This window comes from Ovis canadensis, chromosome 7 (assembly GCF_042477335.2).
Source record: "Ovis canadensis isolate MfBH-ARS-UI-01 breed Bighorn chromosome 7, ARS-UI_OviCan_v2, whole genome shotgun sequence".
Taxonomy (NCBI): Eukaryota; Metazoa; Chordata; class Mammalia; order Artiodactyla; family Bovidae; genus Ovis; species Ovis canadensis.
The window spans coordinates 25008242-25026559 of record NC_091251.1 but is presented as its reverse complement, the minus strand read 5'-3'; the positions used below and the strand labels follow the sequence as shown (position 1 = coordinate 25026559).

The window sequence follows — 18318 nt, the reverse complement described above, 5'->3', positions numbered from 1 at the left end:
TACGAGACCACCTTACCCGCCTCCTAAGAAATCTGTATGCAGGTCAAGAAGCAACAGTTAGAACTGGACATAGAACAACAAACTGGTTCCAAATTGGGAAAGGAATAAGTCAAGGCTGTATACCGTCACCCCGCTTATTATGCCGGGGAGGATGAAGCACAAGCTGGAACCAAGATTGCCAGGAGAAATATCAATAACCTCAGATAAGCAGATGATACCACCCTTATTTTAGAAAGCAAAGAGCAACTGAAGAGCCTCTTGATGAAAGTGAAAGAGGAGAGTAAAAAGGCTGGCTTAAAACTCAACATTCAAAAAACGAAGATCATGGCATCCAGGCCCATCACTTCATGGCAAATAGATGGGGAAACAATGGAAACAGTGAGAGATTATTTTGGGGGGCTCCAAAAACTGCAGATGGTGACTGTAGCCATGAAATTAAAAGACACTTGCTTCTTGGAAGAAAAGCTATGACCAACCTAGACAGCATATTCAAAAGCAGAGACATTACTTTGCTGACAAAGGTCCGTCTAGTCAAACCTATGGTTTTTACAGTAGTCATGTATGGATGTGAGAGTTGGACCATAAAGAAAGTTGAGCACCGAAGAATTGATGCTTTTGAACTATGGTGTTGGGAGAAGACTCTTGAGAGTCCCTTGGACTGCAAGATCAAACGAGTCGATCCTAAAGGAAATCAGTCCTGAATGTTCACTGGAAGAACTGATGCTGAAGCTGAAGCTCTAATACTTTGGCCACCTGATGTGAAGAACTGACTCACTGGAAAAGATCCTGAAGCTGGGAAAGACTGAAAGCAGGAGGAGAAGGGGATGACAGAAGATGATCACTGGAAAAGATCCTGAAGCTGGGAAAGACTGAAAGCAGGAGGAGAAGGGGATGACAGAAGATGATATGGTTGTATGGCATCACTGACTCAATGGACATGAGTTTCAGCAAGCTCTGGGAGTTGGGGATGGACAGGGAAGCCAGACATGCTGCAGTCCACGGATCACAAAGAGTCGGACACCACTGAGCGATTGGACTGAATTTAATATTGACTATTTCCTAAATTATGTGAACCTGAAATTTATTCTGGCCAGATTCCTTTTTATTTAGAAATATTTAATTTGTAAGTGCTTACTTTAAAGTCAATTAAATAGAACTCTCATACTTTTATTTTGATAATATTCTCCAGAGGTAGAGACATCTCTCTCTACACACAGACATATAAACAGACAAAACTAGAAATCTCATAGCTTCACTTTTTCTTTTTTTCTTTTTTTTGGCTGTGTCACACAACTTGCAGGATCTTAGTTCCCAGACCTGGGATTGAACCCAGGCCCCCTGCAGAGGATGCTCAGAGTCCTAACCATTTGACCTCCAGGAAATTCCCCTCATAGCTTCAGTTTAATAAATACAAATCAGGCACTACAATATAAACTTTCTAGTTTATAAATAACAGTAGGAATGAGTTAAATTTGCTTGCTTAAATGACTAAGGCTTTGCTATTTGTGGAACAGATTTTTAAGATTTGCATTTGTGCACAACAAACTCTTAAAGAGGCTATAAATTAGATTTTGGGTAATGGAGCCTTTCCAGTGTTTGAGTTTTAAAAAGTCTTTTTTTTCCTTTTGGTTTTAGATCCTACCTGACTGAGCTAATTAGGCTCAGCCTCAGTCTCTGAGGCTGTATTTACATTTGTGCTTTGTAGAGATCTGCAAGGGAAAGACAGTTACTTCTAATTCCCCCAAAGAAGTGGTCTGCCACCTAAGTGATATTAAAATATTAATTTGCCCAACTATATTCTCTTTAATTTGCTTTCTACATATATGTATATACTGTATATCAAGGAAAAGATTTCCAACTAAACTGAAAATCAAAAGTGCTGTTCTAGAACTTAGCTCAATTTATCATGCCTTCAAAAGTTTGTACAAGGCATTTAACAAAGGTCCTCTATCTGCGTGTACAGGTTAAACCCAGAGCAAAAAAACAAACCTCTATTATTATTTTTACTAGCCCCTAAATATCAACTCCCAGCTTCTACTTTATATAGTGCAAATTCAGGTAACCCTAGTGGTTTCCTTTAGCATATTTAGTTAATATTGTCTGACAAGCAGATTTATATGCCCTATCTTATAATACCAGGCAGGGGAAGCATTCCCCAGTAAGATACAATGTCTACCCCACAATATAATTAGGCAAAAGAGATAAAAGCATCTTAGATAAAGCTTATTTAAATATACCAATTTTTATAAGCTTTATTTCAAGTCTATCAACTTTAGTTCCCATTAGGACCTCATCAATAAGCCTTGGTCTTACAAGGAGTCCTAGGAACTTGCCTTTCTTTTTATCCCCTAATCATTTTATCTATTTTTGTATAAAAGGCTCTGGGGTCCCCATGGAGGGACTGAGGGACCAGGCCCTTTCATCAATCTTTTAACTTTATTAATTGGCCTATGGCCCCAAGTAACTGTTGGCCAGGTAGCTCAGTATAATCTTCTTCCAGACTTTTAAATAAATATATACTGAAAATCAAGAGTCAGTAAATATATATTTATAGTATAGACATATTCAGTACATATATCTCCCAGTATTTAAACTGGGATGGGGCCTTCTAACATTGGGGACCAATATGAGGTTGCTCTGGCCCATCCAATGCTAAGTAGTATTGTATCAAAATCTTCTGTTTTAATCCTATTAATGTCCATTTTATTTACCCCATTTCTTAATAACCATCTCAAGATTTCTTTATCCTTTTGGGATGAGTCCATTTAAAATTTCCACCTTGTTGGAAAGAAGTCGCTAGACTTTCCCTTCAGTTTTTCCTTATTTCCCTATTAATCAACCTAATTAGCATTAATTATCCTAATGTTTATTATTAGGACCTGTAAGACCCATTGAGGGGAAGCAGAAACCACAAATAAGGCTTCCCAAACTGGTTTATTTGTTTTAAATAAGGCAGTATTAGATTAACCATTATATGTATGTATTTCTTCTACCTTATAATCTGTTTTTTTTCATAGGTACCAATAAAACAGCTGGTTATAATGATAGTTCTCTAAAAATTTTGTCAATTGAGAAGCTTTTTCAATTGAGAAGATCCACTGTCTGGCTACTGATGAGTAGGGTCTTAACAGTGACTCAAACCAGTAAGACGCCAAGAGGCATCCCCATGACAGAGTGCAAAAGATGTAGACTCCACAAAATCTAGAAAGTTTATTCCCAAAAACAGTCTAAGAAAGTAAAGGACCTGTATAGCCACTGTACAGGCGGATGCAATGAAGGTGGAGATGACAAAGGCCCCTTCTGGGCTGGGCCCCTTATGACAAATTTCCCTAAGAGTTGGCACAGTCAGACCAGAAAGACCAAAAAACAAACAAACAAACTGCTCAGAATTCCAGTCTATTCAACCAGCTGTCAAATGAACACCATATGTGTACCTTCCGGATGACAGAGGCCAAGCTCTCAACACACACACGCCCAACTAAGAATATCAGGCAGCACATTCACATTTCAAAGCACAAAGAGAGAACTACAAATTCTCCCTAGAAGGGCTTTTTGTTTCTTTAAGGTCAGAATTCTGAAAAGAAAAGAAAAAATTCTACCAAGCTGGATTTCTCTGACTTGATTGCGAATACAATAAAGACCCCCATATTGGCCGTTTTCAGAGAGACTTCCTTTAATTCCCAATTATGTGAGTACTTGTTTGTATATTCACAAGTTTAAATATACATAAACCTGGCTTCAGTATTACTGCAAGCTGGCTTTCTGACTCCCCTCATTTAGGAAACATGTTAGGCCACCTAGCAAGAACACTGAAGTGAGCTGCCATGCCCTCCTCCAGGGGATCTTCCTGACCCAGGGATCAAACCCATGTCTCTTATGTCTCCTGTGTTGACAGGTGGGTTCTTTACCACTAGAGCCTCCTGGAAAGCCCATCTAGACAGCTCAGTGTCTCTCAACTAAGCAACTCCTAGTATCTTTCAACGAGGCTCCCCTTGTATTTTTTCAAATGGGTAGCGAAGTTGTACCTGTTGCACACTGCCAATTAAAGCTCAGGAGTATCAACCAACAACCGGGAGATCCAAGAACCGAAAGAGACTCTCCCAAATTCATATGGACCCTCCAAGGAGGCGAATGGGCCCTAGAGGCCTCTGTTGGTACCAAGGCTCTGGTTCCTCATAAAGTTCAGGCAAAGGAGGGAAGTCTGGGTCCGTTTATAGTCATCCAAAGTGTTGACTGAAGAAAAAAAAAGCATAACCTGAAAGTTAAGAATTATGTTTTATTTGGGGAATTACTAAGCACTGAAGCCCAGGATACAATGTCTCAGATAGTTCTGAGGGACTGTTCTGAAGAGGTGAGGGAGGAGTCAGGATATATAGAAGTGTTTGTAAAAAACCCAGATAGTTGAACATCAAACAATTACTGCCAGTTAAAGGAAAACCAGACATCTCAAGCTAATGAGTTCAGTGCTTTTCTAGGTATGGGAAGATGCAAGCATTAGAGCTTACTGCAAGTATTCCTTGATATGCACCTTAACTGTCTAGGGGCAACATTCTTTGTCCACGATCCCAAAAATACTTAAGTTGTGCATCCAGCTCCGGCTGGAGCTGGCTGAAGCAGGAGTGGAGCAAAGGAATGGGAGGGAGGTGGTGTTTTATGATCCTAACCACTCACCTGGAAACCATTTCAATCATTCCAGTAACTCTGCCTGATACTTACTGACTATTCCTCCCTCCCATTCCTTTCCCCCCCAGTACAAGGAGGACATGATGCTTTGATTACTTCCATCTGAAATAGCAGGTAATCCCTCACAGCCTCATACTTTACCCTGAGTGAAGGTACCCAGCTCCCTCTGCTGCAACACACAGCTCACTTCCTGAGGAAGAGCTGTCTTCATCTCTGGGTGTCCAGGGGTCATTCTGGATGTTGGAAGCTTGAGTAGAGAGGCTGACCTCTGCTAGTTACCACACTGTTGCCTCTTAGATGCTACAAGCAAAACCAGATCTAGTTACTTTCCTTCTCATACCAACGAATACAGTCACAGTTTGATTCCAAAAGATGGGAAAAAGGAACCCAATTCATGAGGTGGAATTATGAGTGATTTTTTTTTCTAGAATAATGCCTCTGTTTTTACAGTGTTATTTGTGCAGTATAGAAAATTCAGGACAGGACTTCACTGGCAGTCCAGTGGTTAAGACCGTGCTTCCACTGCAGGGGGCACGGGTTTGATCCCTGGTCGGACAACTAAGATCCAGGCAGCCACCGCAAGGCATGGCAATGAAAGAAAGAAAATTAAGGAGAGAAACAAATACTCAGAAAATAATTCCTTTCTCTTACACACTCTTAACTGTTACCAAGGAGTTCAATCTAGTATCTACAGCCTAACTATTGGGGGTAAACCTGGTTCCTGTGTCTTGTTCCTATGGGATTGTGGCACACTTTGAACAACCACAGGCTGTAGAAAAGTGTGCTGCTCAACCAAGAGTGGAAGCATTGTCTGTACTAGTGTGATTTAGGCAAGAATTTAACTTCTCAATGACTGTAAACTTATCCTGTAAAAGGGGAGTGATAATGATATTACTTGCTTGGTAAATTTGTAAGAATTAAGTAATATTAACATAAATGTTAGGCTTCCCAGGTGGCACTAGTGGTAAAGAACCCACCGCCATGGCAGGGGAAGGAAGAGACGTGGGTTTGATCCCTGGATTGAGAAGATCCCCAGGATGAGGGCACAGCAACCCACTCCAGTATACTTGCCTGGAGAATCCCATGGACAGAGGAGCCTGGCAGGCTACAGGCCATAGTGTGACAAAGAATCAGACACAACTGAAGCAACTTAGCACATACACACAAATATTACTATGTAAAACACATTAAAAGTGCCTGATACTGTTGTTCTTATTCTGCTTTTGGAGATCATAGACTGTTAGCGTACAGCAGATCTCCGTGTATTTCATTGTGACAAAACTTTCAGTTCAGTCACTTAGTCGTGTCTGACTCTTTGTGACCCCAAGGACTGCAGCAAGCCAGGCTTCCCTGTCCATCACCAGCTCCCGGAGCTTGCTCAAAGTCATGTCCATCAAGTCGGTGATGCCATCCAACCATCTCACCCTCTGTTGTCCCCTTCTCCTCCTGCCTTCAGTCTTTCCCAGGATCAGGGTCTTTTTCAGTGAGTCAGTTCTTTGTGATGCTTTACTGTGTGTTTATTAGTGTAATAAAGTGATTAATGCTTGCATTAATCTCTTACTAGCAGGTGAGCTCCAAAAGGATGGGGACCTTATCTGTCTTAATCACAGCTGAATCTCAGAGTCTAGAACAGTGTCTGTCACTTAATAAATACATTTGTTGATGGACTGGAGATGTACATCCCAGTGAGGAGATGCTCAGAGATGGGGCACCTGAACTACACATGTGTTGGGTGGGGAGATCCCACTCATAGAAGCTCATGGCCTTTCAGAGATCAAACTGCTAGAGAAAGACCAGCACCACTAAAGAGGGGAAGCTAATGTACTTTTTCTACAGACTTGCCTTAGTTTGTGGCTTCCCAGCTGGCTCAGTGTTAAAGAATCTGCCTGTAGCGCAGGAGGTGCCAGAGGTAAGGGTTCAATCCCTGGGTTGGAAAGATCCCCTGGAGAAGGATATGGCAACCCACTCCAGCACTCTTGCCTGGGAAATCCTATGGACAAAGGAATCTGGCAGGCTACAGTCCACAGAATCACAAAGAGTCAGACACGACTTAGCAACTGAACATCCATGCACACTTTATTTTATCCTCTGCCTGGAACAAGCTGGCAGGACAGGTGAGGTAAATCTAGCTCTGACCGTCACTAGAACATCAGGGGCTGCGCGGGTGGCAGGCAGGGCTTTCCTCTCCCTCCTCTACAGCTCAGGGCCTCTCTCATGCATGGTTCCATTAGAACAGGAGGGAGAAGGAATTAGGCTTTGTACCTGACATAGGAGGCTTGTGGCTGAGGCTTGTTTATTTCTGGGCCTACCTTAGAAGTTGATATCGACCCCACAGTTACACAGTGAAAAGCAGACAAGATTTGGCAAGGGTTGCAAAAATCAAATACCTTCAGGGCCTGGGCAGATAAAATTAAGCTGCTGCTGCTAAGTCACTTCAGTCGTGTCTGACTCTGTGTGACCCCAGAGACGGCAGCCCACCAGGCTCCCCCATCCCTGGGATTCTCCAGGCAAGAACACTGGAGTGGGTTGCCATTTCCTTCTCCAATGCATGAAAGTGAAAAGTGAAAGTGAAGTCATTCAGTCATGTCCGACCCTCAGCGACCCCATGGACTGCAGCCTACCAGACTCCTCCATCCATAGGATTTTCCAGGCAAGAGTACTGGAGTGGGGTGCCATTGCCTTGTCCAAAATTAAGCTAAATCAGCTCTATTCAAAATCAGTGGAGAGTAACAAGGGCTATGTCTGGACAGAGAATGAATGACTCATTAATAAGCATTCCATCTAAAATAATTTTAAAATATTAAAGACAAACAAAATGAGGCAAAGGGCTGATTTGACCTACTACTACTTTGCAACCTCTAATAAAGTAACAAGCTTCAGGAGGAAGTCTCTGAAGGTCTCTTATACTCAGGTTCCTCATTTATAAAACCAAGAAAGACAAACTTCCTCATGGGGTGCTGTAAGAGGTACAATGAGAACTTGTGGGGAAGCACTTGGATTCGTCAGATATTGAACTGTGTTACTGTCCAAGACCTTTTGCTTATATTGTTTTGTTTTAATTCTTTTTTTTTTACCTTTTTATTTTTTTTATTTTTATTTTTACTTTATTTTACTTTACAATACTGTATAGGTTTTGCCATACATTGACATGAATCCAGCACGGGTGTATATGCATGCGTTCCCAAACATGAACCCCCCTCCCACCTCCCTCCCCATAACATCTCTCTGGGTCATCACCATGTACCAGCCCCAAGCATGCTGTATCCTGCGTCGGACATAGACTGGCAGTCTATACATACAGTATACATGTTACAATGCCATTCTCCCAAATCATCCCACCCTGTCCCTCTCCCTCAGAGTCCAAAAGTCCATTATACACATCTGTGTCTTTTTTGCTGTCTTGCATACAGGGTCGTCATTGCCATCTTCCTAAATTCCATATATATGTGTTAGTATACTGTATTGGTGTTTTTCTTTCTGGCTTACTTCACTCTGTATAATCGGCTCCAGTTTCATCCATCTCATCAGAACTGATTCAAATGTATTCTTTTTAACGGCTGAGTAATACTCCATTGTGTATATGTACCACAGCTTTCTTATCCATTCACCTGCTGATGGACATCTAGGTTGTTTCCATGTCCTGGCTATTATAAACAGTGCTGCAATGAACATTGGGGTACATGTGTCTCTTTCAATTCTGGTTTCCTCGGTGTGTATGCCCAGCAGTGGGATTGCTGGGTCATAAGGTAGTTCTATTTGCAATTTTTTAAGGACTCTCCACACTGTTCTCCATAGTGGCTGTACTAGTTTGCATTCCCACCAACAGTGTAGGAGGGTTCCCTTTTCTCCACACCCTCTCCAGCATTTATTGCTTGCAGATTTTTGGATCGCAGACATTCTGACTTGTGTGAAGTGGTACCTCATTGTGGTTTTGATTTGCATTTCTCTAATAATGTGTTTTAATTCTTTATATCATTTATAGAATTTTTTTAAACTGACTATGCAATTGTCACTGGTGGAAATGAGCAAAATAAGCCCCCAAACATTCCATGACACTTCCTCTCTCCAAGCCAGTGACTGGAGCCATACCTGCAACAGGGGGTGACACTTCAGGGTGGTATCACTTCAGAGACAGGATTTTAGCGTCACAGTCAGGTACCTATCCAGAAGGGCCTGGGGTCTAGAGGACAGGTCAAATAGGCCTTATCAGAGGGCTTCAGTGCAACCACTCAGGAATCCACACAGTATCAGTACAATTAACAACTGCTCTCTAAATAAGTGTGAAACAGCCCACCGAGTAAAACTCACCCTGTCAAATCTGATTTTAAAAAAGGGATGTCAACTGAAGCAGTAGAGAGGGTTTGTTTATTTTCCGCTTATCAATTGAAAAAGACTAAAAAATGTATTATCCAATGCTGGTGAAGACACTGGTGATAGCGGGTAAATCTGATATAGCAGCAAAGTGACCCTGCTAAACGGTAAGTCAGATCAAGTCTCTCCACGCTCCAAACATTCCAGTGGCTTCCCATCTCACTCAGAGGAAAAGCTCCAATGATAGTCTGCCAGCATTGCTTGAAGAGCAAAAACTGAAATCTACCTAATCAGTGATGAACTACTGGTTACATAAAGGATTTCTCATCTTTCCAGCAGTAGTCAATCATATAGTAGCTAAAAGAAATCAGTTCAGTTCAGTCGCTCAGCCATGTCCGACTCTTTGTGACTCCATGAACTGCAGCATGCCAGGCTTCCCTGTTCATCACCAACTCCTGGAGCTTGCTCAAACTCATGTCCATCGAGTTGGTGATACCATCCAACCATCTCATCCTCTGTTGTCCCCTTCTCCTCCTGTCTTCAGTCTTTCCCAGCATCAGGGTCTTTTCCAATGAGTCCATTCTTCGCATCAGGTGGCCAAAGTATTGCAGTTCAGCTTCAGCATCAGTCCTTCCAATGAATATTCAGAACTGATTTCCTTTAGGATGGACTGGTTTGATCTCCTTGCAGTCCAAGGGACTCTCCGGCGTCTTCTCCAACACCACAGTTCAAAAGTATCAATTCTTCTGCGCTCAGCCTTCTTTATGGTCCAGTTCTCACATCCATACATGACTGTTGGAAAAACCATAGCTTTGACTAGATGGACCTTTGTCAGCAAAGTGATGTCTATGCTTTTTAATACACTGTCTAGGTTGGTTATAGCTTTTCTTCCAAGGAGCATGTGTTTTTTAATTTCCTGGCTGCAGTCACCATCTGCAGTGATTGTGCAGCCCAAGAAAAGAAAGTCTCTCACTGTTTCCACTGTTTCCCCATCTATTTGCCATGAAGTGATGGGACTGGATGCCATGATCTTTGTTTTTTGAATGTTGAGTTTTAAGCCAGCCTTTTCACTCTCCTCTTTCACTTTCATCAAGAGGCTCTTTAGTTCCTTTTCACTTTCTGCCGTAAGGATGGTATCATCTGTGTATCTGAGGTTATTGATATTTCTCCCGGCAATCTTAGTTCCAGCTTGTGCTTCATCCACCCCAACATTTCACACAATGTACTCTGCATATAAATTAAATAAGCAGGGTGACAATACACAGCCTTGACATACTCCTTTCCCAATTTGAAACCAGTCTGTTGTTCCATGTTGCATTCTAACTGTTGGTTCCTGACCTGCATACAGATTTCTTAGGAGGCAGGTAAGGTGGTCTGGTATTCCCATCTCGTTAAGAATTTTCCACAGTTTGTTGTGATTCACACAGTTAATAAATAGACATAAAACTAAAAGGAATGACACCCAGAATGTCAGCTTCATGAGGTATGGGACTCTGCCTGACCAGTTCATGGCTGTCTGCCTAGTGCCTGCACAAAGTAGGAACTCAAGAACTGTTTGTTGACTAAATATTCTTAGCACAGTAAATGCCCTGCCCATAGTAAGTCCAATCATAATATATTTCTGGAGAAACACTTCTGCAGAGACTATATAAGAATGGATGTACTTTTGTCACCAGCAAATATAGAATGAATAAAACCAACCAAACAAACAAACCTTGTACTATATCTCTCAAACCCAGTGACTGGAATCATACTTAAGGCAGGGAGATAAATTTTCACTAAATTTTCACTTCATGTATTTTGAAACAATTTGAATTTTTCCCATATAAATGAATTAATTCTGTAACTTTTAATTATTATCATTATTTATTTACTGGCTACCTTGGGTCTCAGTTGCATCATATGGGACCTTTTGCATGGCATGTGGACTCTAGTTGTGATGCACAGGCTTAGCGGCTCTGTGGCATATGGCATCTTAGTTCCCTGGCCAGGGATCAACCCTGTATCCCCTTCATTGCAAGGCAGATTCTCAACCACTGGACCACCCCTCAGGTAAGTCTTTTTTATAACTTTCTAAAAGCGGGCACAATAAAGCACAGAAATGGTATGGACCTAACAGAAGCAGAAAATATTAAGTAGAGGTGGCAAGAATACACATAACAACTATACAAAAAAGATCTTAATGACCCAGACAACCACAGTAGTATGATCACTCACCTTGAGCCAGACATCCTGGAATGTGAAGTCAACTGGGCCTTAGAAACCATCACTACAAACAAAGCTAGTCAAAGTGATGGAATTACAGTTGAACTATTTCAAATCCTAAAAGATGACGCTGTTAAAGTGCTGCACTCAACATGCCAACAAATTTGGAAAACTCAGCAGTGGCCACAGGACTGGAAAAGGTCAGTTTTCATTCCAATCCCAAAGAAAGGCAATGCCAAAGAAAATTCAAACTACCGCACAATTGCACTCATCTCACATGCTAGCAAATGCTCAAAATTCTCCAAGCCAGGCTTCAACAGTACATGAACTGAACAGAGAACTTCCAGCTGTTCAAGCTGGATTTAGAAAAGGCAGAGGAACTAGAGATCAAATTGCCAACATCTGCTGTGTCATAAAAAATGCAAGAGAGTTCCAGAAAAACATCTACTTCTGCTTTATTGACTACTCCACAGCCTTTGACTGTGTGGATCACGACAAACTATGGAAAATTCTTAAAAGAGATGGGAATATGAGACCACCTTACCTGTCTCCTGAGAAATCTGTATGCAGGTCAAGAAGCAACAGTTAGAACCAGACATGGAACAACAGACTGGTTTCAAATTGGGAAAGGAGTATGTCAAGGCTGTATACCGTCACCTGCTTATTTAACCTATATGCAGAGTACCTCACGCGAAATGTAGATGAAGCACAAGCTGGAATCCAGACTGCTGGGAGAAATATCAATAACCTCAGATACACAGATGACACCACCCTCATGGCAGAAAGCGAAGAAGAACTGAAGAGCCTCTTGATGAAAGTGAAAGAGGAGAGTGAAAAGGCTGGCTTAAAACTCAACATTCAAAAAACAAAGATCATGGCATCCAGTCCCATCACTTCATGGCAAATAGATGGGGAAACAGTGGAAACAGTGAGAGACTTTCTTTTCTTGGGCTGCACAATCACTGCAGATGGTGACTGCAGCCAGGAAATTAAAAAACACATGCTCCTTGGAAGAAAAGCTATAACCAACCTAGACAGTGTATTAAAAAGCACAGACATCACTTTGCCGACAAAGGTCCATCTAGTCAAAGCTATGGTTTTTCCAACAGTCATATATGGATGTGAGAACTGGACCATAAAGAAGGCTGAGCGCAGAAGAATTGATACTTTTGAACTGTGGTGTTGGAGAAGACGCCGGAGAGTCCCTTGGACTGCAAGGAGATCAAACCAGTCCATCCTAAAGGAAATCAGTTCTGAATATTCATTGGAAGGACTGATGCTGAAGCTGAACTGCAATACTTTGGCCACCTGATGCGAAGAATGGACTCATTGGAAAAGACCCTGATGCTGGGAAAGATTGAAGACAGGAGGAGAAGGGGACAACAGAGGATGAGATGGTTGGATGGCATCACCGACTCGATGGACATGAGTTTGAGCAAGCTCCAGGAGTTGGTGATGAACAGGGAAGCCTGGCATGTTGCAGTTCATGGAGTCGCAAAGAGTCAGACATGACTGAGTGACTGAACTGAACTGACTGAAAAAAATAGTTTTGTTTTGCTTTATCTGCTTTTTCAGTGAAAGATATTACCAAAGTTTTAAGAGGGTGAGGGGAGAGCCTGGAGAGAGAGATGTAGGCCTATATTATGAGAAGCCTTTAAAAATTTAGACTTTATATCATTTTTCAAAGGAGAGGATGTTCTAAATGAAAACGTTCAGTTCTACTTTCTCAGACAAATGTAGCATCCACCAAATTTTCTGTTTTCTCTCTTTGACCTTTTTCCTAACAACCTCTCTTCCTGCCTCCTATCTTCTTTCCACAAATATATATTCAGTGTCACATTCCAGACTCTGGGGATCCAACTGTGGATAAGATTCACCCCTATTCACAGAGCAGAGATGAAGTTAATTGAAACTGCAATTGTATAAAATTGTTTTTTTCAATGAGTCCATTATTTTAGACTGAGAAAGCTTTGCCGTTTTCTCAAATGCTGTGGGAAAAACTGAAGGAGGACTGAGAGGGAGATCAGAATTTCTTTATGAAATATACTGCAAAGAAAGAAAGATATGTAGGAATAAACCTACAGATTAAGAAACTTTAGACATATATCAAGAGATTGCAATGTCTGGATGTTACTTGGATCCTAATTCAAACAACCAAAGTGTAAAAAAGTAAAACTTAAGATATTTATGAGTCAACTGGATATTTGAAAGTTGACTAGGTATTTGATGAAAATAGGGGTTTACTGCTATTTATTTTAAATGTGATAATAGTACTGTAATTGTTATGGACTTAAGTCTCTCCCTTTCAAGAGGATGAGAAGACAAGTCAGATTGGGAGAAAACATTTGCAAAATACATATCTGATAAGGGACCATTATCCAAAATAAGGGCTTCCCTGGTGGCTCAGATAGTAAAGAATCTGCCTGCAATGCGGGAGACTTGGGTTCAATCCCTGGGTTGGAAAGATCCCCTGGGGGAGGGCACAGCAACCCACTCCAGTATTCTTCTGGAGAATCCTACAGTCCATGGGGTCACAAAGAGTAGGACACAACTGAGCAACTAAGCACACACACATCCAAAATATACAAACCACACTTAAAACTTAACAAGAAGAAAGCAAATGATCTGATTAAAAAATGGGCAAAACACCGGAACAGACACTTTACCAAATTAGATATACAGATGGCAAGTAAGCACATGACAAGATGTTCAAAATCATATGTCACTGCTGCTGCTGCTGCTGCTAAGTCGCTTCAGTTGTGTCCAACTCTGTGCAACCCCATGGACAGCAGCCCACCAGGCTGGGATTCTCCAGGCAAGGACCCTGGAGTGGGTTGCCATTTCCTTCTCCAATGCATGAAAGTGAAAAGTGAAAGTGAAATCGCTCAGTCGTATCTGACTCTTCGAGACCCCATGGACTGCAGCCTACCCCGCTCCTCCATCCATGGGATTTTCCAGGCAAGAGTACTGGAGTGGGGTGCCATTGCCTTCTCCTCATATATCACTAGGGAACTGCAAATTAAAACAATGATATACCACTATTTACCTATTACTATAGTCAAAATCCAGAACACTGACAACATCAAATGCTGGTGAGAAGGTAGAGCATCAGGAATATGTAACAGTACAACCACCAATGCTGCTGCTGCTGCTGCTGCTGCTAAATCGCTTCAGTCGTGTCCAACTCTGTGCGACCCCAGAGATGGCAGCCCACCAGGCTCCCCCTTCCCTGGGATTCTCCAGGCAAGAACACTGGAGTGGGTTGCCATTTCCTTCTCCAATGCATGAAAGTGAAAAGTGAAAGTGAAGTCACTCAGTCATGTCTCTTAGTGACCCCATGGACTGCAGCTCACCAGGCTCCTCTGTCTGTGGGATTCTCCAGCCAAGAGTACTTGAGTGGGTTGCCATTGCCTTCTCCACATAAACAGACATGAAAGAACTTTAATGCATATTAAAGAAATGAAAGAACTTGGTAATGCATATTACCAAGCAAAAGAAGCCAAACTGAAAGGACTACCTACTGTATGATTCCAACTATATGACATTCTGGAAAAGCAAAATCATGAAGAAAGTAAAAGCATCAGTGGTTCCTGGAAGTCATTGAAGAGGGAGGGATAAAAAGAGCAAAGAGGATTTTTAGAGCGGTGAAACTATTCTGTATAATGCTACAATGCTAGATATATGTCACCATGCATTTGTCAAAACCCACAGAATGTACAGCACCAAGAGCGAACCCTATAATAAACTATGGACTTTGGGTGATAATGCTGTGTCAGTGTAGGTTCATAGAGTATAACAAATGTATCACTCTGGTGCTGGGACATTGACAGTGGTGGAGGCTGTGTGTGCTAGGCAGAGGATATGAGAACTCTCTGTTCTTTCACTCCATTTCACTGTGAACCTAAAAGTGCTCTAAAAATAAATCCTATTCATCAAAAAATCCTTCTCTTTTAGGGATACATAATAAAATATTTACGGATAAGATGTTATGCAATCTGTGATCTGCATCAAAACAAAATGTTGGAGAGAAGTGGGTAGGGTATAAATGAAAGAGGACTGAGAATTGAGCTGACAGTAGAAACGAGGTGAAGGGTATGTGGGGGTTTATTATGCTGCTCCCCATCTTTGTCTATGTTTGAACATCTTCAGTATTATTAAGACAAATGGGACATATCTACAATTTCTTTGGACTTCTACTTTGGTGAAAATAGAGGAATAAGGTGGAATGATGAGGGAAAGCAGATAGCCTGGAGCTTAGAAGTATGATTTGTCACTGGACAAGGTCTAGACTAGAGAAGGCAGGGAGGAAGACATAGTGCAAAGGACAGTATAGGAGATGGAAAGGGAGGGAAGAACAGAAAAGGAATGTGGACTCACTGCCTTCCCCTCACTTTCTCTCTTCCCCTTTTCCTCACTCACTCCTTATCTTTCCTCTCTGTAGGTGAAAAATCATATGGGGAACTTAACAGTGAACCAATCCATGAAATTTCAATTCAGTCAGCATGGCCTTAGAATCTACATTTCAACACATGCTGTAGGAGATTGGATGGGTATCTGAACCTCCCTTGAGCCCCAATACCTGGCTTCTGTGAGCAGCATGTTATTTCTGTCACTAACCTTTACTCTGCCAAACTGGAGACCAAATCACTCTGCCTTTCAAAGCCTCTGTGACAGTGGTCCACTGTTTCAAAGCAGGAAAAAATAAAGAGGATGACAAATTATGCAAAAAGAAGTTGTTTATTGATTTCCTTTAATGTATGTGTGGAAACATGCAAATGCAAAAGGTCTCCTGAGTGGGAAAAAGAAATTCATTAGCCTGCTCTGACTTGAAAGACACATCCTTTCAGACCTTCTAACTCTTTGTGCTAATGTTCTCTGATTTTATATTCACTGAACAACCTTTTGTTGTTTAATGGAATTCTACTAAGAATTAAAAAACAGAAACACTTACCAGTTGCCTCAAGTGATATGGTCCTCTTGATAGTTTTACCTTTCATCATCAATTTTAATCAACTGTCCTTTTGCTTCCCAGGTTTCCTGAAAGCCTGTATTCAGAAGATGTGATTACCCATCAGCAAACTAATATATTCAATCTTTAGTACTGGGTAAGGTAACGAATCAGGCCGTGGAACTGAGCTGGAACTGAGCACAGGGTTGTTGTCACACATTAGGGGTAACTCAACAACTCCCTTACCCACACGTTCTTGGCCACATCCCTCCAACTAGGGAAAGAATTTTAAACTATAACAAAGTAATCAGGATGCAGCCTTACTTACCTAGAGTCCAGTGCCTGCTCAAGCACAGCAGTCTTGAGATGGTGGGACCAGCCAAGCTGGAAGAGGAGTTCTGAAGTAAATAAGGCAGTCTGTCCTTGGCCCCTGATTCTGCCAGGGACATGCCCATGGACTGATGTGCTGTCCTCTGCCTCCTCTGATAGAAGGAGGAGACAGGAAAGAACTACAGCGACTGGAGCCCACACTCTCCCACAGAACAAACTGTGACTAGTCAGACTCAGTTGTTCAGTTCAAAACATCCTCCCTCCTTGACCCACCCCCTACCACACCCCATCAGGGAAGATCGGAAGAAAAGGAGGCAAAGGCCCAAAGCCTTCTAGATGCCTTTCTGTTCCCACTTGTAACCTCTGTGGTACAGAATTGTTCTTTGAACCATAACTAGCCAGGGGCCTGCTGGCATTCATTCAGGCTTATCTCTAGCTGACATTTCCTGGCTCCCAAGAGGTTAGAAAGAAAGTCTCTTCTTGTCCCCTCAAAGACCTCGCTGAGGCATAGGCTGCTATGGGGACACTGGGTGGCCAGAGGTGAGGCAGACAAGGACCCATGATGCCTCACAGAAAAGCCTAAGTGCAAATCCTCAGCAGTGACCTTGGCCAGGGCAAGGGAACTGACTGAACCCTCTCCCTGCTTCCCTCAAAAGCTGCTGCTAAGTTGCTTCAGTCGTGTCCGACTCTGTGCGAGGGACAAAGTGAGCATCTGGGCCGAGGAGACCAAGAGGGAAAGTCTTGATATGGAAACTGGCTCACGTCAGCTACGAAAAATACACAGTATGCTTATGGGCACTACTCAAGCAGGGATTACTTAAAAAAGAGTAGGAAGAGGGGTCTGTCACCTGGTTCAGAGGATATGAGTCGGGGTCTGAAGAGGGACGGGGAAGAGGGGCAAATACCAGTGAGGGTCAAGCTGGTGCACCAACGGGCCCAGGTGAGTGAGGAGACAGACTATGAACAGGTCATGGGGTTACCCAGATAATTGAGGCCCATGAGTCAACGGGAGGCAGGTGGGCAGAAGGCCAGAAGCAAAAAGGAAGAGCCCGGGAACGGGGAAAGAGAGAAGAGGCGGTCATAGCCCAGGGCCCGGCGAAGTCGAGGTCCTGTGGGGAGAGAGGTCGGTGGCGGTCGTGTCAAAATCTTTGTGATGAGAGACGCTGAGCAAGACAAGCCCGGTAGCTTCTCGCGGAATCAGCGCCCCGCCCACAAAGTCCTTAAAGCCCCGCCCCAAGCGACTCGCGCATCCCGGGCGCTGAGTTCCGTTTCGTCGCGCGGCCCTATAGTTCCGGCTGCTGCGAGCGGGCGGAAAGTTTTTGCGGACGGACTGGGTCGGTGATGGGCACGGGGTCAGTGGAGGAGGCCGGAGTGCCTAGGCTGCTTTTGATTGTTTTTTAGAGCTGCAGGAGAAGGGGTCCGCGGCGGGGAACAGCGCGGGGCCAACGCCCGGCTTTTCTGCTGCCTGGGTGCCAGTTCTGCGCCTCTCTTCATTGTGCGGCGCTGAAGCTCCGCACAAGCACACCGTTTCGGTCCCCTGCCCCAGGCCCCCTTCGCCTCTTCTCATAAGAAAGACTTCTAGATCTCAAAATTGTTTGAGTGATTTTTAAGGTAAAAACACAACCCCAAGCAGACGCGATCCAAATCCAGGAGTTCTGTATTTCCAGGTTGGCACTTGAGAGGTGAAGTTCTAACTGAAAAAGGTGGAGGGACTCAACCGGGCAAGGGATGCCAGGCCAACAGAGAAACTTAAGAGTGGGTTAGTGGATCCCTAGAAATTCGAGTGGAATCACGCCTTAAGAGCGGTAAGAATCAGTTCTTTATGAATAAACTAATTGTCT

General features: G+C 42.8%; 2 protein-coding genes across 3 annotated transcripts in view; one reads left to right on the top strand and one right to left on the bottom strand.

The window, feature by feature from the left end:
• SLC24A1 (solute carrier family 24 member 1) overlaps window positions 1–16702 on the bottom strand; it is a 52374-nt gene extending 35672 nt beyond the window's left edge. The window contains exons 1-2 of the mRNA XM_069595441.1: window positions 16476–16702; window positions 16151–16244 (exon numbers count right to left, since the gene is read on the bottom strand). The gene's annotated coding sequence lies outside the window, so the exon portion shown is untranslated. The remainder of the gene's footprint in view (window positions 1–16150; window positions 16245–16475) is intronic.
• A 1035-nt stretch (window positions 16703–17737) lies between these two features.
• The window catches only part of INTS14 (integrator complex subunit 14), a 36977-nt gene continuing 36396 nt past the window's right edge, over window positions 17738–18318 (top strand). The window contains exon 1 of one of the 2 annotated variants that reach the window (XM_069597619.1): window positions 17738–18282. The gene's annotated coding sequence lies outside the window, so the exon portion shown is untranslated. The remainder of the gene's footprint in view (window positions 18283–18318) is intronic. The other variant, XM_069597620.1, reaches the window with a different exon arrangement.